The sequence below is a fragment of the Lepus europaeus genome, chromosome 15, assembly GCF_033115175.1.
Source record: "Lepus europaeus isolate LE1 chromosome 15, mLepTim1.pri, whole genome shotgun sequence".
NCBI lineage: Eukaryota > Metazoa > Chordata > Mammalia > Lagomorpha > Leporidae > Lepus > Lepus europaeus.
This window is the reverse complement of record NC_084841.1, coordinates 14,874,743-14,901,417: the sequence shown is the minus strand read 5'-3', so window position 1 is coordinate 14,901,417 and position 26,675 is coordinate 14,874,743.

Genomic DNA, 26,675 nt, shown 5'->3' with positions numbered 1-26,675 from the left:
CCGGCCAGAGACAGCAGTAGAAGATGGCCCAAGTCCTTGGGTCCCTGTACCCACGTGGGAAGAACTAGAGGAACCTTTCTGTCTCTGCCTCTCTCTGTAACTCTTTCAAATAAATAAAATAAAAATCTTTAAAAAATATTTTGTGTAGAATAAAATGTTGATGGAAAAAAAGATCCCTGGTCTGAATTAAAGGACAGTTTGGGAGGGGTGTGTTGCTACATCTCATGAGCCCTGGAAATTTTGCTTTTGGAAGTATGGACATTTTGGTGATATTGTTTCTTGTAGTCCATGAACATGGAAGATTTTTCCTTTTATTTTATTTTATTTTGTATCTTCTTCTATTTCTTTCTTTAATGTTTTGTAATTCTTATCGTAGAGATCTTTGACATCCTTGGTTAAATTTATTCCGAAGTATTTGATTTTTTTGTAGCTATTGTGGTGCTCACTTTGGCAGCACATGTACTATAATTGTAGCTATTTTGAATGGGATTGATCTTAGAAAGTCTTCCTCAGCCATGGCATTGTCTGTGTACACAAGGCTGTTTATTTTTGTGTATTGATTTTATATCCTGCTACATTACCAAGTTCTCCTATGAGTTCTAATAGTCTCTTAGTGGAGTCTTTTGGATGCCCTATGTATAGAATCCTGTCGTCTGCAAATAGAGATAGTTTGACTTCCTCCTTCCCAATTTGTATCCCTTTGATTTCCTTTTCTTGCCTAATGGCTCTGGCTATAACTCCAAGACTATATTGTATAGAAATGGTGAGAGGATGAAATCTGGTAAATTACAACAAAGTGGATAAATCTGGAAAACATCATACTTAGTGAAGTAGGTTAGTCCCAAAGGGACAAACATCATGTGTTCTTCCTGACCTGTGACAACTGATAGAACATATAGTTCTGCATACATTCCTATGGACTTACTTCTAAGGGTACATGGACCCTAAATCCCCTTAATCTAGATGACAAAAGTACCATCTCAACTTTTAAAGTGATCAAATGGATAGGATTGAGTGTCTGCTAATACATTTGATCTTAGCCAATAGGCCGAGAAGCAATGTGTCTGGTAATAGTATTAGAATCAAAAAGAAGTGAATACTACAACATGGGAAGCAATCCACACAACAGACTCATAGAATGTCAATCACTTTAAATAGCACCCTGACCTCAAAATCATCCCCTAAAGCATTCTGGTCTGGCTGACAAGCCCATGAGAGCATTTCAGGCATGGAAAGCCAAGATACTGAGGCAAAAATGTCCTACACTAAGGACCTCAGTGGGTGAGACCCTACTGGAAAGAAGTGGTCATCAAAGAAGGAGGTACTTTTATCTGAAGGAAGGAGAGAACTTCTACTTTACTTATGGTCATGTCTAAATACTGATGGAGTTTGTGAACTCAAAAGGCTTTCATAGCCTAGGCAGTTCATACCAAGAATCTTGGGTGATCACTGATGTCATACATAACAGTATTAATTGTTACATTAATAACCAGAGTCACTGTGAACTAATTTCTCATACAGGACCTCTGTCCTCAAAGAGTTTTATTGTAATTATATCCAAGTACTAGCAACATATGTATCATTCATGGATGCTTCTTTAAAGTTAATTAAGTTTCTAAAAAAAAGTGACATTAACTTCAAGATGCAATGACTTTGAGCAGCCCTTAAATCAACAGTTGAGGAATAGTTTTGGTTTGTTTGTTTTTGTTTTTGTCTTGTGAAAATTGTTGTACCCCTTACTTAGTATAGAGTTGGCCTTCTGTGTATAAAGTTAATCAAAAATGGATCTTAGTGGATAATGGGACTGGAAACGGGAGAGGGAGAAAGAAGTGGGTGGAGAGTGGGTGGGAGGGCTGGTATGGTGGGAAGAATCCCTGTATTCCTACAATTGTACTTACGAAATGCGTGAAGTTTGTATTCCTTAAATAAAAGATCTCTTTCGGAGAAAAATGAAAAAAAAATTAAAAAAGAGTACAAAATAGGAAGTGAGAAATACTGGTTTTTTTACATAATTAACTTCTGGATCTTTTCAGTTATGCCCAAATACTAAGTATATTTCTAATAAAACATCATTTTATGATTTTAACAAACTACATTTGCAAAATAATTTCTTGCTTATTAATTTTATGTACACATGGAGAAAAACAAGGAGACAAGACAAAGAGAGATGGAAACAGAGAGAGAGAAACAGACAGATTAACAACTAAATCTATTGATTTATTCCCCGAATCCCTACAACAGTCCAGGCTGATCCCAGAAATGAAGCCAGGAGCCAGCAATTTATATGGGTGTCTGGGATCCAACTACTCAAACCATCAGTGCTTTTTCCCAGGCCTGAATTACAATGAAGCTGGGATCAAGAGATGGAGTTGAAACTTGAACTTAAGGACTCTGATATCATATGTGGGCATGTTGCTTTGTGGCTTAAGCACCAAGCTAGAACTCATCTTAAAACCAGATGTTTTTATAATATTCATCATTATAACACTGACAATGTAACATAAGTAAATTTGTCTCAAAAAAAATCTCAATTTACATTGTTGTCGCAAGTGAAACCTCAGAACATATCGTAGACCTAAATGTAAAATTTCAAACCATAAATCTCAAAGAAAACACAAGTTAAAGCTTTTTTGATATTCTGAAAATAAAGTGATATCCATGTCCAAAGTCTATAGTTCACATTAGGGTTTACTCTTAATGTTTAACTAACCTAGGTTGTGAAAATAAATGGCAACATGTGTTCATCATTATAGTATCATAGAATAATCATGCCATAAAATCCCCTAGTCTATATTTCTTCAATGTGAAACTGGAGCTTGAAAGATAATGCTAGTGAGAAAAAGTTTTATAGGAAGAAATTGATCTAAGGAAAGAGATAGTGTTGAGAAATTCACTTTGAATTTTATGGAATGTATCCTAAGTATTTCACCATTAGAGAACAAGAAGGGATTGACATTACACTAATACATAATCTGATGAGGATTTATTTGTACAGTGTTTATTTTACAAAGTGAGGGTATTTATAAGAGATTGCATCAGTTACACCTTGGTAAAAACATAACATCTCAAGACCATGGCTTTAACTAATAGCAATTTATATAGCTCAAAATTATGGAATCAGATATTTGATCTGGTTATTGAGCTGCTTGCCTCTTCCATTAGAGTGTCTAGGTTTTATTTTTGGCTGCAAACTGCAGTTTGGGGTGAAATCAAATAGGTAGTTTTTCTGGTTTTAACTAGTCTCATGTACATAGCCATTGTCACATTCCAGGGCTTGGAAGGTAGCCAGCGAGGCTCCATGCCTCTGCATCACTAGACTGCTGCACTTGATCTCGCATCCACTAGGTTGAAAGCTTGAACTGCTACACTTTTGAATATTAAACTCAGATTGATCCCACCCTCTGTTGCATTTCCAAAATTCAGGAAAGAAGAAAATAGTTTCTGGCCCTTCATTGAGAAAGGTAAAATACCATACACATAAAGTTAAAATGTAAAATATGAAGAGTGCTAGAATGCAAAAATAACTTATTCTTAACTAAATTAATCTTCTGTTATCCACAGCGAATAACTAAATAAAATTATTTATAGGAATATATTGTTTATTTTGCCTTTAAATTCAAGGCTTATACTCACCAGATAACCCTTGTCTTAAAAAAAGTCAATTCCAATCTGTCATAAAATAACATTGGTTATTCAGTAAGAGGAAAACATTACAAGAAACCTATTCAAGATTGGACTCATCATGATTTATATATGCAAAAGTTTGACCTCTGATTCAATAGAATATCAGGCATAAATTTTACCTTAGCAAACACAGCTGAATCAGGACCCAAATGAATTAATTTAGTCCCTATCTGCAATATAGATTGGAACTCTTCCAAAACAAATCTGTAGGTAAAAAGGAGTCTGCTTTCCAATCTAAAGCTAAATTGCTCACTTTCTCCTCAGCAGTATAAGGAGAAACATAAAACTATTGTTAAGACATGCAAACATTTTATAGTATAGAACAACTTTTTCTAGTGATTAAATTACAATGAATGCTTGCATTTTAACTTAAGGTTTCCATTTGGGGATGGCATTACAGGACAGTCGGTTTCAAAAGGATAAAAATTTAAAGAAAAATCTATAGTTCAAAGAAATGGGGAAAATGAGAATAAAGGAAGGGCACATTATAACTGTAACCAAGTTGAGTGGATGAGAATACGCAAAGGGTTGAAAATTGGCCGAGTATAAGAAAAGGATGAAGTTATTTAAATTGGAACACAAGGTGATCCAGGTCACTAGTGTATAACAGTTAATGAGAAATAACACTTACTGAGAAGTCAAAATGAATCACATTCTCTAGGGGCTTTATCTGCATTGACTCATTTAATACCCATTGACCTTATGAATTAGGTAGCATTACTATCCCCAACAGACAAATGAGGAACTAAAGCAAGAGGAATTAAGGAACTTGTCCAAAGTCCTATAATTAATTAGTGTCAGAGTTAGGAATCAGATTCAGAGCATGTGTTACAGAGCCCGTGATTTTTTTTTTTTTTCAAGAGGCAAAGACAAGGGGCCATGGGAGAGTTCTCCCTTCAAACACCCCTCAAACAAGACCCTGTAAGGCTTAAACCTAATCACTTAGGATATCAACACTGCCTCCAAGGAATTGTGTTAGCAGGAAGCTGAAGTCAAAAATCCAAGACAGGAATCCAACACAGGATCTGTAATGTGGAATGTGGGTGCCTTATCCAGTATTTTAACTATTAAGCCAAATGCCTTCCCAGAATTCATGATCATAATGAGTGGTTAACATTGTCCACCAAAGAACATAATTGACAACTGATGAATTACAGACAGATGAAGAACTAGATTACAAATTTATATAAATATTTGTAGTATTTAAATATATTTTCCAAATCTCATTTTCCTAAGAAATTAATGGTCTTTGAAGGACAGGACAAAACAAGATTTGAGGTTTATGCCCTGTGTTCTAAGGAAACCCTTAGAAAGAATGATCTAAAGATGACCTTCAAGTAAAAAATTTAATGATCTGGACCAGAACTACTAGTAAACATGCTAATTGATTTTTAATAGTGTATGGGAGGTGAGTCTTTAATTATTTTAATTACTTCTTAATATATTCAGTAATCCTTTATCAGGACACAGCTTGTGTCTACAGATTTTAAATTTACATGGAATTTATGAATTTATTGGATTGACTGGTTAGAGAACTGGGAGAAATCTTATAAACTTGCAATCTGTAGAGCATAAAGCAAGGTGGTTCCAACTCTGAAATGGTTCCATTTGTGATCAATATTTCCAGATATAGTACTGATATTCCACAACTAAAAGTTGCAGAAGAGAAGAAAAAGAAGAAATGTTAGTGGAATTTACACTTGTCATGCTTCTTTAGAAAAACATTGTGTTGATGCTTGCAGTTTTCCATTGTAGTAGTGAATTTGAGATTAGATAACATCTATGATTCATGTAATCTGTACTAAAAATTTAACAGATAGTACTAATAGTTGTCAGCAATGCATTGCTCTTTTAGAATTATGAATCATGTCTGAGATAATATTTAATATGTCAATGAGGAAGTGCAAGTAATATTTTTCATTGTACTCCATTCATAAATATACAAACAAAATTTGTAAGTTCAGGATAAATACTTAAGGAAGACTTTTTATTTTTTGACTTTGATAAATTATCAATTTTACAAAGAATAATGAGGAATTAGAGGGGAAATTACAAGAACATCATGCTGCTATAACTTGCTTTGTATCTTTGATAGGAAAAGTGAAAATCTAAAGGCAAGTTAAAGACAGCTTGTTACTAATGATATTTGGAAGAAGCCAACTTACTGGTGAATTTACCAAGGGAGTGACTATAGATTGTCAAATATAGAAGGCATTTTTTTTTAACTTTCATTTAATGAATATAAATTTCCAAAGTACAGCTTATGGATTACAATGGCTTCCCCCCCATAACTTCCCTCCCACCTGCAACCCTCCCCTTTCCCGCTCCCTCTCCCCTTCCATTCACATCAAGATTCATTTTCAATTCTCTTTATATACAGAAGATCAGATTAGTATATATTAAGTAAAGATTTCAACAGTTTGGAGGGCATTTTTTAATAACATATTTTAATCCTGTTTTTTTTCCCAGGAACTTTTTTTAAGATTTATTTATTTATTTGAAAGTCAGAGTTAAAGAAACAGGGAAAGATACAGACAGAAAGATCTCCCATCTGCTTGTTCACTCCCCAAATGGCCACAGTGGGCAGTCTGAAGCAGGAGCGAGGAGCTTCATCCTCAAGCGTGTGAGTCATCTTCTGCCACTTTTGCCAGGCCATTAGCAGGGAGCTGGATCGGATATGGAGCGGACACAAACCTGTGCCCATATGGCATGCTGGCATCGCAGGTGGCAGCTCTACCTGTTACGCCACAGTGGTAGCCCTGAAGGCATATTATTTGATGTCTGTTGTTGGAAGTTCTAATAAAAAGGTAGAAAAGCAGAAGGCAAATGATTAAAATCAGTTCCTCTGGCTACTGAAAATTCTTTTAATTGCCTTTACACCATGGTTTAGCAAAAGGATTCCAGGTTTATAATAAATTTGTCGGTGTGTATCCATGGGTTCTGTAGCCATGGATTCAGCTAAATATAGATCAAAGAATCCTATCTGTACTGAACATGTACATATTCTTGTTCTTATAATTATTCCCTAAGCAATATAACAACCATTTACACAGAATTTACATTGTATTAGGCATTATAAATATTCTAGAGATGACTTAAATAATACTTGAGTATTGCCTAAGTTATATGCAAGTACTATGCCCTTTTACACAAGAGAGTTGGATATCTACTCATTTTGGTATATGCAGGAGTCCCAGCACAAATCCTCTGAATACCAAGGGATTATTGTACAATTAAATAAAAACCAGGGGCCGGCGCCATGGCGAACTAGGTTAATCCTCTGCCTGCAGTGCCAGCATCCCATGTGGGCGCCAGTTATAGTCCTGGTTGCTCCTTTCCAGTCCAGCTCTCTGCTGTGGCCGGGGAAAGCAGTGGAGGATGGCCCAAGGGCTTGGGCCCCTTAACTGCATGGGAGACCAGGAGGAAGCACCTGGCTCCTGGCTTTAGATCAGCGCAGCTCCGGCCATTGCAGCCACTTGGGGAGTGAACCAATGGAGGGAAGATCTTTCTCTGTCTCTATCTCACTATCTGTAAATCTGCCTGCCAAATAACTAAATAAAATCTTTAAAAATAAATAAATAAAAAATAAAAACCAAATGAGAAATATTTAATAAGGCTGTTTTGAAATCTCCCATATGACATGATACTGATGGAAGAAAAATAGTTAGGAGAAGGAGGCAAAATTATCCCTAAATAAATAAATGTTTATTTATTTATTCTCAATGAAATGAAATTCTCAATGAAATGCTCTTGTTAATACATGTAAAATCTGTGATATAATTTTTGATAAGAAAGAAAAACAAAACTTGAGCTTATAAGTTATCAAGACTGAAGTAGGAATATAGTTGAATTTCTATGTTTGTCAACAGATTTAGCCTGGTTTTTTATCCAGGTTCTAATGGCATATTCTTTTACAGAAAATATTGAAGTGCAAACTCCAAATCTATGTGAAAGATATGAAGAAAGAACTTAGTCATCCTGAGTAGAGTTTGGATTAGAAAGGAGAAGAGTAAGCGATGAGCCTGAAATGATCTCTTACTGCTGGCGTCGCCAAGGAAAGGAAGATTCCTGAGGTCTCGTAAATGTATTAGCAGTCTGTCCAGAGACGCTCACCTTACGAAGCTCATAATGGAACTCTACAGGAAAAGGAAGGATGATCTTCAAAAAACACTTCAGGTGAATACATCAGTTGTCTGCAGATTGGACATCAGAACCCTAGACGTGTAGCTTTGTAAAGCACAGTAGAAGCAGTCAAGAGGAAACACAATGAGATGTTCTAGAACCAGTGTGGCTTCCTTAGTGTGACACTATTCTTCCTTAAAGGTTCAAAATCTCTTTCATTTCAAACTAAACATATTCTAATTTTGTAAGGAGACTGGCAATATGTTATCCATGTCTAATTGTACATCTTGCTTATGAAAATATTACATCTCCGGGCCAGCATTGTGGGGTAGTGGGTAAAGCCACTGCCTGCAGTTCCGGCATCCCATAGCGCTGGTTCGAGTCCAAGCTGCTCCACTTCCGATCCAGCTCTCTGCTATATCCTGGGAAAGTAGTAGAAGATGGCCCACATCCTTAGGCCCCTGCACCCACGTGGGAGGCCCGGAGGAAGCTCCTGACTCCTGGCTTCAGTTCGGTGCAGCTCTGGCTATTGTGGCCAGTTGGAGAAAGAACCAGTGGATGGAAGCCCTCTCTCTCTCTCTTCCTCTCTCTCTCTGCTTCTCCTTCTCTCTCTGTGTAACTCTGACTTTCAAATAATAAAGCTTTTAAAAAAAGAAAATATTATATCTTTGACATATGCACAATTTTTTTGCAATAAATCTCATTTTCCTTATCAAATTTCAATGAACATTTTATAGCAACCAAGACATATCACTATATTATATAATGCTAATTGATCCCCTGAAAAACCACCTCCCATTTCTTTTTTTTTAAAGATTTATTTTATTTATTTGAAAGATAGAGTTACAGAGAGAAGTAGAGACAGAGAGAGAGGTCTTCCATCTGCTGGTTCACTCCCCAGATGGCTGCAACGGTCAGAGCTGTGTTGATCCGAAGCCAGGAGCCAGGAGCTTCTTTCAGGTCTCCCACTTGGGTGCAGGGGCCCAAGAAGCTGGGCCATCTTCTACTGCTATGCCAGGCCATAGTAGAGAGCTGGATCAGAAGAGAAGTAGCCGGGACTAGAACCGATGCCCATATGGGATGCTGGCGCTTCTGGCCAGGGCTTTAACCTGCTGTGTCATAGCGCTGGCACCCTACCTCTCATTTCTTTACAGTCTTTATCATATCCTGGGCAACCATCTTTCTACAATTTCAGCAATTTTTTTGTATCTTTAAATTCTATACTCTAAGGCTGGCACCACGGCTCACTAGGCTAATCCTCTGCCTGTGGTGCCGGTACTCTGGGTTCTAGTCCCGGCTGGGGCGCCTGGATTCTGTCCCAATTACTCCTCTTCCAGTCTAACTCTCTGCTGTGGCCTGGGAAGGCAGTGGAGGATGGCCCAAGTACTTGGGCCCTGCACCCGCATGGGAGACCAGGAAGAAGCACCTAACTCCTGGCTTCATATCGGTGCAGAGCACTGGCCTCGGCTGCCATTTGGGGGATGAATCAATGGAACGAAGATCTTTCTATCTGTCTGTCTGTCTCTCTCTCTAACTCTGACTTTAAAAAAAAATTCTATGCTCTAAATAATATGATTAAATTTTTAATTTTAATTTTATGTATTATTTTTGCTTTGTGAGTATGAAGGAAAAAGATTTTGTTCCTTTTCCTGGTCTTATTCCCTCACTACATACACCACATCAATCCGATTCTTAGATACAGATAAACCATAGCTATGGAATGGTCTACTTGTTTCTTGTGTGATGAGCCATGTGCCGTAATTGAGTTAAACTTTCTCACATACTTCATGTTCTTTGGCACTAAAAATTACATTATTTTCAGAATATTGCCCCTGTTTGATTATCATTAATAGTGTCTTCTAAATATTATTCAGTGTATTTGGAACCATCAGGAACTTTATGTCACTTGCATTTTAATCCTGGAGAAATTTATCCTAGAATCCAGTATGAATAATTCTACTTTAAACTTGTGATTTCCTGTTCAGTGTTCTTCCTTGAACATTCCCTTCAACATCCACTTGGAAAATTCATTCACTGTTTTTAGTGGAACACATCTATTATCACTTTCCTGAAAAAAATTGTGAGAAGTAACTAGTCTGAGATCTAAAATGTTTGAAAAAATATTTTTACTTTGACCCTTACACTTTATTAATGCATTAAGGTAGTTATAATTTTATATATTTATTTTTCTCAGAAATTTTTGCAATGTTTTTTCAGTTCCTTTTCAGAACAACTACTGACATTGAGATATTTGATAAAAACCTTAAATTTGAAATAGCATTGTATTTTTTTTTTTTACAGTTTTTGATGGTTTTAAGACCTGCTCCTTTCCCTAGGAGTCTGAGTTTGTTGACAATGTGGTCTAGAATGGCTGCTTTTGTTCTGGATACCCATATGCTTCAAGTCTAAGACACTTGATTTTCATGTCTTGTACCCTTTACATTCTTGGATGTAATACCATTCGTGGACATGTTTCACTAATCCTATAAAAGCTTCCTATATTTGCTTATATATTCTACACTTTGAAAATATTTTAAAGATTCCTATTAGGATTTTTCCCAAAAATATTGTTTTTTTGAGCATCTAATATCATATACATTTTATTGCTGAAGAAATAGCTCTAATATCTATCTTTCCAGTGCCTTTTGTGTTAAGGTAATGACACTCAATTCTCTGAAGATAGCACCAGGTAACTAGGTTAAAAAATAAAAGACCATCTGTATTGGTCAGTTCGGGAGTCATAACAGGCTATCATTAATCAAGTGGTTTATGAACAAGTGGGATCTGTTTTTCATCGTTCCAGAGGCAGGGAAGTGCAATATTAGAGCATTTCTAGGTTCATTGTCTGGTGAGGCCCCACTTCCTGGTTCATACATGCCTGCCATTTGACTATGTCTTCAAGAGGTGGGAGGGGACAGGAATACTTTGTGATCTTTCCGTAAGGACATGTATCTCTCTGAGAGCTCCTCCATGACCTGATTCCGTTTCAAAGGTTTACCCCCAAACGACATCACACTGTTGATTAAATCTCAGAATATAAATATGAGCCCCAAACAAACATTCAACATACAACATCTTCATAATATCATATATAAGTTTTTAAATACTTCCTGACCTATGGCTGCTTAAGCGATTCATTACAGCAATTGTCAGAATGTATTAAACAACACACTTTCTCATGTTATTCTTTTATGATAGCCACTCTACGCAACTCTTGTCTGAAAAACATTTAAAATTCTTGGGGCAGGTGTTTTGCACCGCTGTTAAGATGAAGCATTGGTTGCCCAGAATCCATTTGGATTGAGTAGGGCCTACTCTCAACTTCACTTCTGATGCCACTTCCTGCTGATGTGCACACTGGGAAGCAGCAGATGATGACTCGAGTGCATGGATTCCTGCACGTGGGAGACTGGATTGAGTTCTAGGCTGCTTGGGAGGCACAACCCAGGCCGTTTTTAAATGCATTTGGAGAGAGAATTGTCTGATGAAACATCTATTTCTTTATGTCTGTCTGTCTCTGTCTTTTCTTTCTTTCTGCCTTTCAAATAAAATGGTAATATACAAATAAAAATTGTAAAAGAAGAAGTTTAAAATTATTATTCTGAAATAGTCTCAAGCTTTCTCCATAAACTTACTTTTTATATCCTTTTACAAAATCTTCCGAGTATTATAAATTAGTTGAATTTAGCATATATGTGAGCATACATATATTTTCTGTCATTACCACAACATGTTTTTTGTTATAAATAACAGATACAGATATGTATCTGAGAAACAAATAATAACTATTAAGCTGCAGCTTTATTTTTATGCAGAGATTTTCACAAGGAAATGAAAAATAAAAGGAATACAATACAAAATATGCACAGTGTGCTCTATGACAGGAAAATGAAAGTGTCATGTGGAAACAAGGTGGGGATAAGGAGATATTTTTCATATTGTGTGTAATTGTCACATATTAATTGTATTCATCTTTTAATAATAAAAAAGTGAAAAGAATGCATGAGAGAGAAGAATGTGTTGAAAAATTTGCTGACCCAACTGTCTTTTAAGTCATGCTGGTCAGGCAAAATGGATGCTCATTGGGTAGAAAAGACAGATGCTATAAATCATATCCTGTCAGGATGAGGTCCTGGATGTCAGCTCGTGTTTATCAGACATGGTTACAGACAAAAGCCTATGTTGTAGGTTAATAGAAAAATTCAGTGAAATATCTTTCACACAGCAGGAACTTAAAAGTGAACACCAAGTTACAGCTAGGAACGCTTGGATTCTGACAGCAATATGCAAGCAGTGGGTCTTCTCCCAGGTCCTCTTCCAGTTTGAGGTATGTTCTTACATCCTCTAGGTAAATCTTTCCATTTGTTTGTTTTGCTGTTTGCTACTAAACTTGTTCTTCTCCTGTGACGTTTTCTATGTCATTCATTATAGAAGTTTTTGTCAGCAATTCTTGATATATAATATGTATATATATATATCATACATGTATTTACCATATCAAATAATTGAAAGAAGACACATTAATTACACATATTACAGATATGTAAATTATATATGTATATATTTTTAAGTGTTATCCAAACACAGATTTTTAGTGAAACATTTAAATATACCTCATTTGCATGGATTTCAAATTTTAGCACCTAAATAATCTTGTATTCTAATTTCATTTTCCATAAACTTTTTGAAGTACCCATGTATTTGTGTATATATATGCACATGTTTTAAAATTTTATTTAAAAAGAACTAATACACATGAATAAATCAATTGCAAAATCATTGGAGGAAAATCAAGACAAGCAAAAATTATAAAACACTAGCAAACTAATATACAGGACCCGAATTAATGAAGAAATAAGTGCTCATATACAGAGTTTAAGAAACCATCTTTGGCAATGGTTGCCCACTATACAAGGTCATAATTTGCTTTGAAGGTTGTGGGTCAATTGTTTCTTTCCAAATAACATCTTAGGATATCTGAATGTAAATTCAAGGTTTCCTATTGGAGTAGCTTTCTAATTGTGTGGAATTCTGGTTCAAACTCCAAAAGTCAAATGTTCACAACAGTTGGATTCAGCCAAACTTAAGCCAGGAGCCAGAAACTCCATCCAGGTCCTCTAGGTGAGTGGCAGGGATTCAGTACTTGTGCCATGGTGAACTGCCTCACAGACATAGTAACATGAGGATGGATAGGAAGCATAGGCATTGGTAGGATTAAACCCTGAAGATTTTAGTATGGGATTTGAGTATCCTGGGTGGCAGGTCACACTTCTGCACTACAAGTCCCACCCCTGGTGTTGTTTTCCCTCAAACCCGGGACTATTTTTATGTATGATCCATCAAGAGAAATACTAGCTCACCGATCCTATTGAGAGTCCCTAATAAATATGAGTGAGTAAAAGAAAATCTATAAGTGAAATAAAATATTTGTGGGGTTCCCCTTCTTTTCATATACACAAAAGGAAGAAAGGATGCAGGCTCTTGCTGATGCGAATTTCGCTGTGAGAGAAAGAGAGTCATTGAATGCAATTAGTTGATTAAAAAGTGTTGTGTATTCTCAGTCAGTGGTAATATCTGTATTGTGTAATGAATCATGAGATCCAGTGGAAGGCTAGAACTATTTCAGCAAAAGCATCAGTCAGTTTTGCCTTGACAGCTTCCTATAACATCAGGGCAAAGAGGCTTTTTCTACCTGGTCAAAATGAGGTCCATGGAAAACAACATATTTCTGATAGTTTCCACCATTTGAGATAATACTTAAGGATTTTCCATTTCAGCATTCTTGAGTGTAGATCGAAGAAGCTTACAGAATTAGATTATGAAAAAATCTTCAAGTTATGGAGGAATACTTCTGTTGGGTCCTCAGATGATAAGCTCTTTTACTGCAGATTTAGTCAATGAATAAACAATGTCCTATAAAGATTTTTTTCCCCTCAGGATAGTTGCCGTTGCATTGCACCCAAATGTACTTAAGAAGTATTTTTGTGTCTATCTCATAGAACTCTATCTGGGCTTTTTTGCATGATTAAATTATATCTTCATCAAATTTTGATTGAAAATGTTTTAAGTTGAGTTCATGAGACTTTGGTCCATTTAAGACTAGCTTCTTTTGTTCCTTTTAGAATTCAGATTTATTGTAGGAAGCAATTTGCAAGGATTGTATCCATTTGGTTTTATGAATTGATAATGGTCATATTTGTATTTAGTGATACACTTAAGTATTACCCTTTTTTCAACTCAGTTCTAAGGCTCAAAACCACAATTTTCTGCATACATAGCTCTCAGGGATAGGATGCTATAGGCAACTGTTTTTGTAAAGTCTTGAGTGAGTCATTAGCTAAATATTAGAGTCTGAAAAAGAGTAAGAGTGAGGTGTTGATGTAGGTGTGAAAATAGAAGTTTTCAAGTATTAATGGACAAGAAGAACTGCTGGAATTATTGTAAAAGAAATTACAACAATTGTGATATTGAGTACAAAAAGTTTATTTTTGCTATAATTTGTCAAGTTGATCATTAGGTTTGCTCAAATGAGTTTTAAAAATTTTTGTTTATTGATTTATTTACTTTAGACTGAGAAAGAAAGGAAGAGAGAGAGAGAGAGAGAGAGAGAGAGAGAGAGAGAGAGACTCCTGTCCACTGGTTGACTCCCCAGTAGAATGCAACAACCATGACTGTGCCAGGCCAAGGCAGAAACACCATTCAAGTTTCTCTCTCATGGCTGAAAGGAATCCAAGTACTAAAGGATATCGTCTACTGCCTTCCTAGGTGCATTAGCAGGAAACGGGATTGGAAGAAGTGTAGTTGGGAATTGAACTGTTACTCCGAAATGGGATATGGACGTCCCAAAGTAGTAGTTTATCCCATTGTGCCAAAATTTATCCCTCCCCCATGCAATGAAGAGTTCTCAGAGTACCAATTATTGAATCAGAATTTTGATTGCAAGTCTTTAATCACCAATCAAAATGTCATCAATTTAGCCTACAAAATGTTATTCCACTTGATTTTCAATGCACCTTAACATGAATAATATTTTAAGTCAAATATGTCCTGAGATGGTCAGTTGGGGTCTAAATAAGGTTTCTCCAAATTATGTCATTTGTAGTAATAGACAAAATACTTTGGGTGGTAGTGAGAGTTTATACAATGATAAGGAGCATTTCATGGGGAAAGTTCAGACTTAACAATCATGAGAGAGAGGCAGTAGGTAGTTGGTACTCATGCTTTTGCTGCTTGTGTCTCAAGCCTCCTCCCGTATAATTTGCCCCTGTGAACTCAGAACTAATTATCTGCATCTTCTGGTAAATGGAACACTGGAAAGAGTGATCCCCAGATCAAAGCCAAGTTCTCTCGATTAATTATTGCCTGCAATGTCCAGGGCTGTGCCAGGCTGAAGCTAGGATACAGAATTGTACCTAGGTCTCCCACAATGGTGGAAAAGACCCAGATACTTGAACCTTTACCTGATGCCTATTCGGGAGCACATTAGCAGAAAGCTGGAATTGGGGTTGGAGCCAGAACTGGAACACAGGTATGTATGAGACATTGTCTTAACCCCTGTACTGAACAACTGCCCCAGGAGAGCTCATCTCATTTACAGTCACTGAAAACTTCCTCTGAAGTGTTTCACTGTCTTCAGAATTTCATGTGGATTATAAATATTATTACATTCAGTCCATTCATAAAGGTGCATCAACATATTTCCTGCCCCAACCTTCTTCAAGGAGGTCCCTGATCTTTTTTCCTTGATGTCCCTGTCAACAAAGGGGTGGAGGCACAGGAGAACTAAAGGCCCAGATAAATAGATCTCTCAAAGTTCTGCCCATAAACAGGGAGGATATTCCTTCAACTTTGCACTTGTCTCTTTTGAGTGAAGTGGTAATGTTATTAACTTTCTGCATATGGTGGGTGTCAACAAAGCTTAGGAAACCATATATGAACTAGTGTTGATGTTATCTTCTTTGTGTCGTAATAATTTTCAGAGGCCAATGGTGGAGCATAAAAAGGAAAATACAAACAACTGTAGGAGGTGCCTTGGGCTTATGTAACTTATTTGTATGTCAAGGCATGATTTTGAAGATCACAGACACTAGCTCACTTGTACTGAAGAAATACAGGCACAAGGACCCAACTGTATATCCACTGAGGTGGATAACATCCAGTTACTGTTGGAAATCTTGGGATATATGCTAATTGTAGCCATATAATTATATTTTCTATATTTATTAAATACCACAGGAAACAAGGACATGGTTTTGCTTTGTTTTCCTAATTGTCTTCTCCAGATGCAAAGAATTATTTTTCTTTGGGCAATCATTGTCAATTACATAAACACAGCAAAAATCTACCAACAAATTAAAATAATTATTTTCTAGGTTCTTTATTCTTACATTAGTTTTACTGAAGTTAAAAAAATATTCCTGGGGCTGGCACGGTGGTGTAGCAGATACTGCCTCTCTCTCATGATTAAGTCTAAAATTTCCCCATGAAATGCTCCTTATTATTGTATTTTTTGTGGTTTTAAAATGTTTTATTTTTGGTGTACAGTTGTGATAGACATCAGTGGTATCATTGATCAAGTTTTACACCCACTGAGGAGAAAAACTTGAGCAGTATTATTAAATAACATGATATGGTGATTCTTACATGTTACGTTCATTGTCCTTGATTTTTAATGTGTTTGAAATTAAATAAGTGATCTTATTAAATACTAAGATTTCATTCCTTGTTAAAAGGAATAGAAATGCAAAATTGTCCCCTGCCCACTTGAGGCTGGCTTAGTTTTCTTCAAAATGCCCGTAGAGAATGAAGTGCCCCTGTGTAGTGACAACCATGGCTGAGTCTGATTTCTGAAGGTAGTGAAACATGAGGTTGGCTGTGACCCTAGTCCTGTAACCAGGTAACCACCAGCCTGTAGTGTTGGTATCCTATATGGGCACCAGTTTGAGTACCAGCTTCTCCACTTCCTATTAAACTCTCTAATATGGCCTGGGAAAGCAGTAGAAGATGCCCCAAGTCCTTGGGCCTTTGCACCCGTGTGGGAAGACGTGGAGGAAGCTCCTGGCTCCTGGCTTCAGATCCACACAGCTCCAGCGGTTGAGGCCAATTAGAGAGTGAACCAGCAGATGGAAGACCTCTCTCCCTCTCTGATTCTCCTTCTTTATGTAACTCTAACTTTCAAATAAATAAATAAATCTAGAAAAAGCATCCCCCCTTATCAAACAAAAATTTAAAGTGATGTGAGGTACTCAATGATTCAGTCACTAGTCGTCATTTTTAGTGATGTCCATCTGCCTTTCATTCTTGGAAAGAAACATTGTCTATGCAACCACAACCAACTAATTTATTTCTAAAAGTCAATTAACCAAGGACTTCATTGTAAATTAGTGTGCACCATTAGTGTGCTTTCAGATTTTTTCTGTTTTTACTTTACAAACGCTCTATTGGTTTCCTTATTCTTACCCTAGTAGCCTCTCTAATTTATATCTACCCTTCATATCTCCTTTCTGAGTTCTACAAACTGGCTGCTGCTTTTTCCCACCTTTACACATCAAAGGCATTTGTAAACAGCAGCTCGGATACGACTTATCTATGTCTACAACAAATTGCTGCTGATTTTTGTCCTCTATTCCCAGGGAAGAACTTGGCTTTCGCAGAGTTGGCAGTGCTCTTTGACTACTTTACCTCACTCCCAAACTCAATAAATTATGAAATTAATTTTCTACCCTTTAATATCCTTTATATCTCTTTAAGTTCCCCCGTATCCGCTGCTGTAACATGCTGAATCAATCACATCTGTTCTTAGAGATTTGCTTTATTAGATTCTTGAGAACTGTTGTTTCTGGCCCCTGGTTAAATCACAGTCTAATCCATTGTTCACCGAATAACCAGAGGAATAAATCTGAACAAGTCACTCTTTTCACCATCAGTTAACTAATTTCCTATTATTTTAGTATAGACTATAGTGAACTCAAAGTTATCATCCAAAAAGATAATTTTGTAGATAAAAATATTCACAAGATTAACTGATCCACAGTAGATATAAACCAGAGCTCTCTGGGCTATCCAAGAAATTTGATCATTCCAGTAAGTGTATAATTTTTCATGGCTCCCTCCTGTTATTTAAAATAAAGCAGGGACAAATTAAACATGCCTTAAGTTAGCAACAAATCTCTGTATACTGTTCCCATAATTCTACTTTAAAAAGAGCTCAATTTTATACAGATAAAAAGGACAATTTATTCTCTAAGATGTATTTAATAACTTTTGAGATTGATTGAAGTAATAAAAGCACCTAGGTAGCGGAATCATAATAAAATAAATAAGGAAGAAATGTATCTGTTTTGTTTGTGAAGTCTATAGATATAATGAATACATTAAGTTAAATATCCAAATAGGTGATATCAAGCAATACCTGTCAGTAATTCACAAAAATACTCTTTTATTTGTCATTCAATCAACAAAATGCTAAGACTTGACCTGAAATTATAGTTTTTGATAATACAAGCTGTTTTTTTTTTCCTAAAATTTTATTGGTTTTATTAAAACAAATGTAAGTCTAAAATCTGTACCCAGGAGCCAAGTCAAAACCAGTTCCTACTACAAGATTTAAAATATTTAACACATGAGCTGTTTTAAATCAAAAAGAAAAGACAGTCATGATAATAAAATGTGGTCATAAGACACTAATATGTAAGTAACAGTATAAGAAAAAGAAAATACAATTTTCACTGAAATTAAAAGATAAACAGTAGAGTTAAACCTCAGTGAAAAATGTTTCACTTATGATTTAAGCATTATTTAGAAATGATAATGTTCAATAAATTGTCATATGAATAGAATCTGGAAGAAAATTTTTTACAAGTTGATACTAAACTGATCTTCCATATATAAAGATAATTGAAAATGAATCTTGATGTGAATGGAAGGGGAGAGGGAGCGGGAAAGGGGAGGGTTGCAGATGGGAGGGAAGTTATGGGAGGGGGGAAGCCATTGTAACCATAAGCTGTACTTTGGAAATTTGTATTCATTAAATAAAAGTTTAATAAATGAAAAAAAAAAAAAAGAAAAGTCGGTGTCTGTTTTCTGGAGAAGACTTAGATTGTGCAGATTTACTTGTCAAATAATTGTAAGAACGAAATATGTAAATAAACATATGAAATAAAAATACAGCACTCACTTCAGACCAGAGGGACTCGGTATTATAAAATTAATTTGGGGCATAGCATATGAAAGACCACCAGAATAATTTATAGTGAACATTAGTAAGGCCAAATGTCTAAGAATTCTTTGAATATCAATAGACACCTTCTTAGGTTTACTTAACTCTACATTCCTACAGTGTATTTGTGGGCGATCGCGTGAGGCTGCCTCTCTAGCCCATGCAGTCAACCTGACTCCTGGCAGGCAGCGGGAGCCGCAGCTACATTTCTCCCAACCCTGCCTTCTGCCAGTCAGGTAAAGGACTCCTGGGTGTGGCCCAGGCCCATTAGGCCCATCGGGAAGGCTACTTGACCCTCAAGCTGATTGGAGAGGCATATTGGCACCAGTGTCAGTTCTGTCCTATAGTTAACGTTCCGCAGAATAAGTTACGCCCCTTCTGCCTGCTCTTTCAAAAGTGTACGTGGCTGTTATTAAATGGACATGCTCATCGAACCTGTCCCTCATGTTTCTTTGGTGGAAAAAGAACACTGCCTGCCTGCTCTCCTCGACAGTATGGCTTTGCAGGACAAAGCCACATGTATTGAATGATTTCTAATCTTTTTTTAAAAGATTTTTTTTATTTATTTGAAAGGCAGTTACAGAGAGGCAGAGGCGGACGCAGAGAGAGAAAGAGAAGTCTTCCTTCTGTTGGTTAAGCCCCAAATGGCTGCAATGGCTGGAGTTGTACTGATTCAAAACCAGGAGCAGGAGCTTCTTCGTAGTCTTCCATGAATCTGCAGGGGCCCAAGCAGTTGGGCCATCTTTGACTGCTTTCCCAGACCATAGCAAAGAGCTAGACTGGAAGTGGAGTAGCTGGGTCTAGAACCAGTGCCCACATGGGATGCCAACACTTCAGGAGGTGGTGGGTATCATGTTTGCAGCCATTAGATGTTCACACGCAAGCTTTCTTTTTGCTTTCCTGGGGTTTGGAAGGCTAGATATTATGAATCATCATAATTATGTAAAATGAATTAGTTTCAATAAAGTTATTCTCAAAGTAGTAGTAATTATAATTTACTAAACATGGCCTTTAGTCTATAGTTTGCAAGCATTGTTTTTTTGAATTACTTCAAATCCAGTTTTTCCACACAAATTGTACCCTGGATTTCAGTATAAATATTTTATGAATTTTCTAACTGCTGTATATCATTTTGGAAAAAATATACAATCTATTGCACAAAAATTTCTGAATTTCCAGACAATGGAACTGATTACAAAAATGAATGAGAAATTTCGTTGTAGTACAGGCTTAGTTTGAAGGCAAGTAGGTTTTTATGTTAGTTGAGTAGTATACACTCAAATATCAAAACTTTTTATTACAACTTTGAGCCTCTGAAATATGTAAGTAGTCAGTAATTTATCTTAGTTTTTCATTCTTTTTGTCCTTAGTTTTTCAATGTTTTTGTCCTTTATGAAAACATAAAAGTACAATTCGGCACATAACTAGAAATATGTTACCAAAATATATTAGGTAAAGAGACACCATACATTCTACTTGGAGCAAGCTAAAAGGGAGACAGTTTCAAAATGCAGCCCACTTAGTGCCTCAATTTCAATGAGTCATTTCTTTAAAGTCACACTTTTGGCAGACAATACTTTACTTTAGTGCCAGAATAATTTACTGAGAATCAGTTACCTAACACCACTTTCTTTTGAAATGAGATGAACTCTTTTGACATCACATAAAAGAAAACAAGGCTTTTGATACTATATGTATATTCACATATATATGCAAAATACAAATATAAACTGTATAACTTTATGGAAAAATCCATAAATATAGGTTTATTCAAAGTACGCAGGATATGGCAAAATATGCTTTCTGATTCTGCATAGGGCTATGTAGAAATATAAATACACATTCACATAGCTTTTTTATTTTCACTCAAATCTATATATTTTTTTTCAAATATGTTTAGGTAAAACACAATATTCACCTGTTTGATTCATGCTAGCCTGTGGTAGGTTAATTTTCTGTTCCTTTTGTGATATTAGTATGAGGCTACTAAGTGCTATGATATTGGCTATTACTTCATGATAAATTACTTCAATTTCCTATATGATTAAGTCATTCCTTCTATTTCCTATGTGATTAATAAGTGCTAATAATGAAATTTTTAAAAAGGTAATTGTGAATTCCCCAGAGTGGGATTGCTGGGTCATATGGTTTACCCAACCGAAATGAAATCAGTATATGAAAGAATAATCTGTACCTCCATGTTTATTGCAGCTCAATTTACAATAACTAAGATACAGAATCAATCCAGATGTCTACCAACTGGTGACTGGATGAAATAATTGTGGTATATACAGAGTATGAGATACTACTCAGCCATACAAAAAAAGAGTGTGATCCTGTCTTTTGTAACAAAACAGATGCAACTGAAAACCATTAGAGTTAGTGAAATAAGCCAGTCCCCCAACAAATGGATGCATGTTTTCCCTGATCTGTGGTAACAAAGTACCAAAAAATGTAATGTATTAGAGTGAAATCAACATTTTGAAGTTTGATGACTGCTTACAGCCCTGTTTTCTACTGTTGAGGAACAATGTTTTTTCTGCATAAAAAATTAAATAGGAAGGTAATGTAGAGCTGTGTTGTTGGATGAAATGGGAACTCACTACAACATGTAGAATGCTTTACCTTTGACTGTAGTACAGCAATGTTTCATAATGTCCTTGTTGTCTTCCATTCTTGGCTTGAAGCATTGGCCTTAAATAGTACTAATATTTCCATGCATACTGATGAATTGCTTTGTTTGTTTTAGAACTAACTTCACTTTGAAGAGAAACTTATTTTCAGAAACTATCTCTTGCTTGCCCTTGTGTTTCACTTCTCTGACTTTACATCTACTGCTTTTTATTCTTTGCGGTACAAAAAAAAAGAAAAAGAACACATAAATTTTGCCATTTCTTGTTGACATTAGCGAACTGAAGGAAGAAGATCATCTCATTCAAGGGTGGGATATTATTGTCAATATATTATGTGATTGAAAATGATTTGTAATGTTATAAATTATTTGAAATAATAAATTAGACAAATTTGCCTCTGCATTTAAATATATGTTCCAGTATTAATATCAATTATTTTGGTAACATGATCTATATTTTTTAAAAAGTCTTTAAAAAGTGCTTGTTAAAAGACAATAGAGCTATAATTAAAATCATTCTAAGGAGTCAGCTAGGATTACTTTAAATACTTTAGTGACTTTGGATATGGGCTCCAGTGCAGTCTTCCAATTCCTCATGGGTATTTAACTGAGACATTCTATTTGACGCTTTGTACTACATGATGGGGGTGGCAAATAAACAAAACCCATTAAGCATCTTGAATATTCCATATGTAATGAACATCCTAATTCTGCTTTTGAATTTTCCTCCCATACTTATTATCCCTAATTCACTCACCTACAGATGAAATTGTATGTTCAGGTATTTTCTGATCCTAGACTATGAGTACTTACATCAAAGGACTGTATTTTAAATGTTTGATAAATGTTTGGTTAATGTTGAGAATGCTTGAGTGAATGGCTGAATAAAATATTGTGAAAGAATTAATCAGTTTTTTAGAGAATATTTAGAAGCATTTTCTGAAAATGAAAGCAAATATAGATGTTAGAACAAGACTCCAAGTTAGAACATTCAGAAGTTGAACAGAAATACATATATCCTAACTTTTGTAGAAGAAATAATTTTACACTTTTGTGTGTTCACTAAAGCATTATTTCAGCAAAATATATTGCTCTACCAAGCCTTAAATTATGTAACCTAAATTAAGGTACCTAAAATGGATCAAAACATTAAAATGTAAATGGAATTTTATATTTGTGCATTGCAAGAGAGATTGCAGTTTCCCATAAAAAAATGTATGCTCAGATATGGGCCTTCTGTTTGTCCCTTTTCTTGTAAATAAATTTTAAAGCATGTTATTTTTTGAACGAAGAATTTGTTTTTGCTAACACAATAACTACTATGATAAAGCAAGAAAGCTACAAAATATCACCAAATATGGTAACCCCCCTTTTTTTAACACTGAGATAGAATTACTTTTAAATTGATAGTTTCCTACCTTGCAAGCTCTTAAACATAAGCATAGATGGGAGAAACTGTGTGTTTTCACCTTCTCAGAAAGTTCATGTGAATCAATGGTGAAAATGATTTGGATCATTTGCAATATAGAGTTCTGTTTGTAGAGTTCTCTGTCTGCCATGACAACAAGAACATATCATGGGATCATGGGGCTGAGACAGGGATCTGAGTCTCATCTCCTGTCTTCTGTGGTTTCTAACCACAACAACATTTGAATCAGAAGCTACATCTCAAGTTATATTTTGTTTAGATTTATTTATTTACTTGAGAGTGTTACACAGAGACAGGAAGAGAAAGAGAAAGAGAGAGAGAGAGAGAGAATAAATGAATCTTCAATCCCCTGGTTTACTCTCAAAATGGCCACAAAGGCCAGGGCTGGGCCAGGTGGAAGCCAGGAGTTAGGAGCCCCCTGTAAACCTCCCACGTGAGTGCAGGGGCCCAAGCACACCAGCCATCCTCTGCTGCCCTCCCAGGCACATTAGCAGGGAGGTGGATCAAAAGCAGAGCAATCAGGGCTCAAAATGGTGCCCGTATGGGGTGCCTGCATCTCAGGCTGCAGCTTTACCTGCCACGGCACAACTCCACCCACGTCGCTGAAACTAGACTTCTAACAAAAACTACAGAATGGTATATGAGTGAACTAAAGGTTTATTTATTTATTTATTTTTGCAGTTAAGTGCCATATAACATCGTACTTGAAACTTGTTGGACCTCTCAGTTGCAGAGATGCCCACTTGCTCGGGAGGACGCCCAAAGATCCAGACTCCAGACCAGTTGATGCAAAAAGCACGAGGTTTTTATTGAACGTTTGCGCAAACGGGCCCCCACCTCAGGTGGTGAGGAGCCCTGAGCAGCAGTTTCACACGGGTTATATAGGCAACTAATTAGCATATTCCTAATGCGCATGCGTAGGATTGGTCAGTTCAGAGGGACTATTAGCATATGGGAGAACGCTGGCGAAGAATGCTGGTGGAGAGTGCTGGTGGAGAATGCAGAGGTGGCACGGGATTGGCTGGTTCGGAGGGACAATTAGCATACCGGAGAATGCTGAGGGAGAATGCTGAGGTGTTACAGGATTGGCCGGTCACAGTGACATCATAAGTGCGCGCCTAGAGACTCTCCGAAGGGGAGGGGCAGCTCTGCTCTGGGCGCGCCCAGAGGTTTCCCGGAGGGGAGGGGCAGTTCTGCTCTGGGCGTGCCTAGAGATTCTCTGAAGGGGATTGACTTTTCCTTCCCAGAGAACGTCCTGCCCGCTAGACTCTTGGGAACATCTAACCTCTTAGCCCCTGATATTTGCCCAGGCCTAGTTTCTTGTCCCTTCCCCGGTAAGGGTCCTTCAAAATTAGTTTTGTGATCAAAGATTTTTACATTTCAGGCAGCTCTCTATTTATGAATTGCCAGAAGAATAGTAGATTATGACAAAATACTGTGATTTTTTGACATTCGATTTTGACATTTGATTTGGTTTTGCCTTTTCCCCTAAATGTACATATTTTATTTTGTCATTAATCCTTGTACAAAAGCAAGTAAAGTGTATTTTCTGATTAGAAATCTTCTTTCTTTAATGTGTCCCTATACACATTTTGAAATATGGAGAGAAACAAAAGTGAAAAACATCTGACCCAATTAACAATGTATAATAGAGTGTGCTGAATGTTGTCTTATAATCATCAGGTCTCCCCTGTGAGTTATTGGGTTGTTATTATCGAGATCTTGCAGTTCATGAACAGGATAATAAACCTGGGTGATCTCATTCCAGGGTATTTTAAGTCAAGAGCTGCAATACATACAAAGGTAACTGAGGAATTAATTAAAAACTTTTTTTTTTTATTATTCCAAGGTATTTTAAGTCAAGATTAAGATAAGAATGCAGGGCCAGTGCTGTGGCGTAGCAGGTAGGGTGCTGTGGTGCTGGCATCCCATCTGGGTGCCGGTTTGGGTCCTGGCTGCTCAATTCCAATCCAGCTCTCTACTATAGGCCTGGGAAGGCAGTGGAGGATGGCCCAGGTCCTTGGGCCCCTGCACCCATGTTGGGGATCTGGAAGAGACGTCTTGTTCCCAGGTTTCAGGTTTCAGCTAGGTGTAGCTCTGGCCATTGTGGCTGTCTGGGGAGTGGGATAGCAGATGGAGGACCTCTCTCTCTCTCACTCTCTCTGCCTCTCTCTCCCTTTCTCAGTCTCTCTCTCTCTCTCTTTCTGCCTATCTGTGTAACTCTTTCAAATAAATAAATAAATCTTTTTATTTTTTTTAAAGAAAATAATGCTCTCCTTTCCCTGCCCTTTCCTATTCCTGATTCTTTGCTGAACTCTTCCCGGGAAAGCCATCTGATGGTGAATCACAAAACATGTATTCAGGTAAGGGACAATAAGTGCGGAAGACCTATAATTGTCTATAACAGGCTTCAGAACTGAATGGGGAGAATAAGCCTTGGCTTCTAAGCAGAGACATTTTCATAGGGAGTCAGAATTCACCTCTATAAAGCAAATGTGTTAATACAGATTCTCTACTGATTATTATCTTTTTAAAATTAACACATGTAAATCAAATAATATTTGCAATTATGGATGCATGGGTGAACACACACTTTTTATTCTAAATAATAAGGAAGTTGAATAAGCTATTAATTAGACAGTATGAATAGTATTTGATATGAGAACCATAATACTGAGAAAAATTTTCTCTCAGAAAAAGAGACTAAAATACAATGATTCTTTTTTTGTTGTTACTGGCAAATTAACCAATTCAAGATTAAGATTGCTCGCTTACCCATAAAGCTAGCATGTGTTTGAGACTCCGCTAGTGAGTCTAAAGTGTCAAATTATGTATATTGGACTTTCTAGTGAGTCGAGTTTTATTTAATTTAAGCAATTATAATTTAAACTATTTCATAAAATCCCTCAGTGCACTGAAGGACAACTCCAAAAAGATATCTTCTCTTCACTTTATTCAAAAATCTGTTAGCACTTTCACAGCCCTGCTTGTGTCTTGTAATGTTTATTACATGAAGCAGATATTTCTGTAGTTTTAAAAGTATTTTTAAAGTGGGATAGCCAAAATTTTATGACCTTATATCTTATCTTCGATTCCTTTATGTTTTTGAAAACTAAAAGTTGATACATTCCAATTTATTGATTCAATTTGCATATTGTTTAAAACTATTATCATTCTGAGCACTTCAAGTCTGTGACAATTATTGTTTTTCATTATCATAGTTCATGACAAGTAAAATGGCAAACAGAATAGCAATCTCATATGATTGGCATAATTGTAATAATTACATCTGTACCAAAACTATGTGACTAAAATAGCATCATTCTAAGTTTAATTAAATAACTATCAAATAACTTATGAACTGTTAATATATAGTATATAAACATACACGCATGTTAATTAGCAATTCAAATGTAATTAATAGGGATTCTCAAGACAAAACACTAAGGAGAGTATAAAAGTAGTGGTCATTCATTTCACGAGTATTTAAATGGAGGAGCTGCATTTAAGAACACAGAGCTTTCTCGATCAGCTTTCCATTGCACATGCCCCATATCTTGGCCATATGTCATTCTTGGAATAGTTAAATT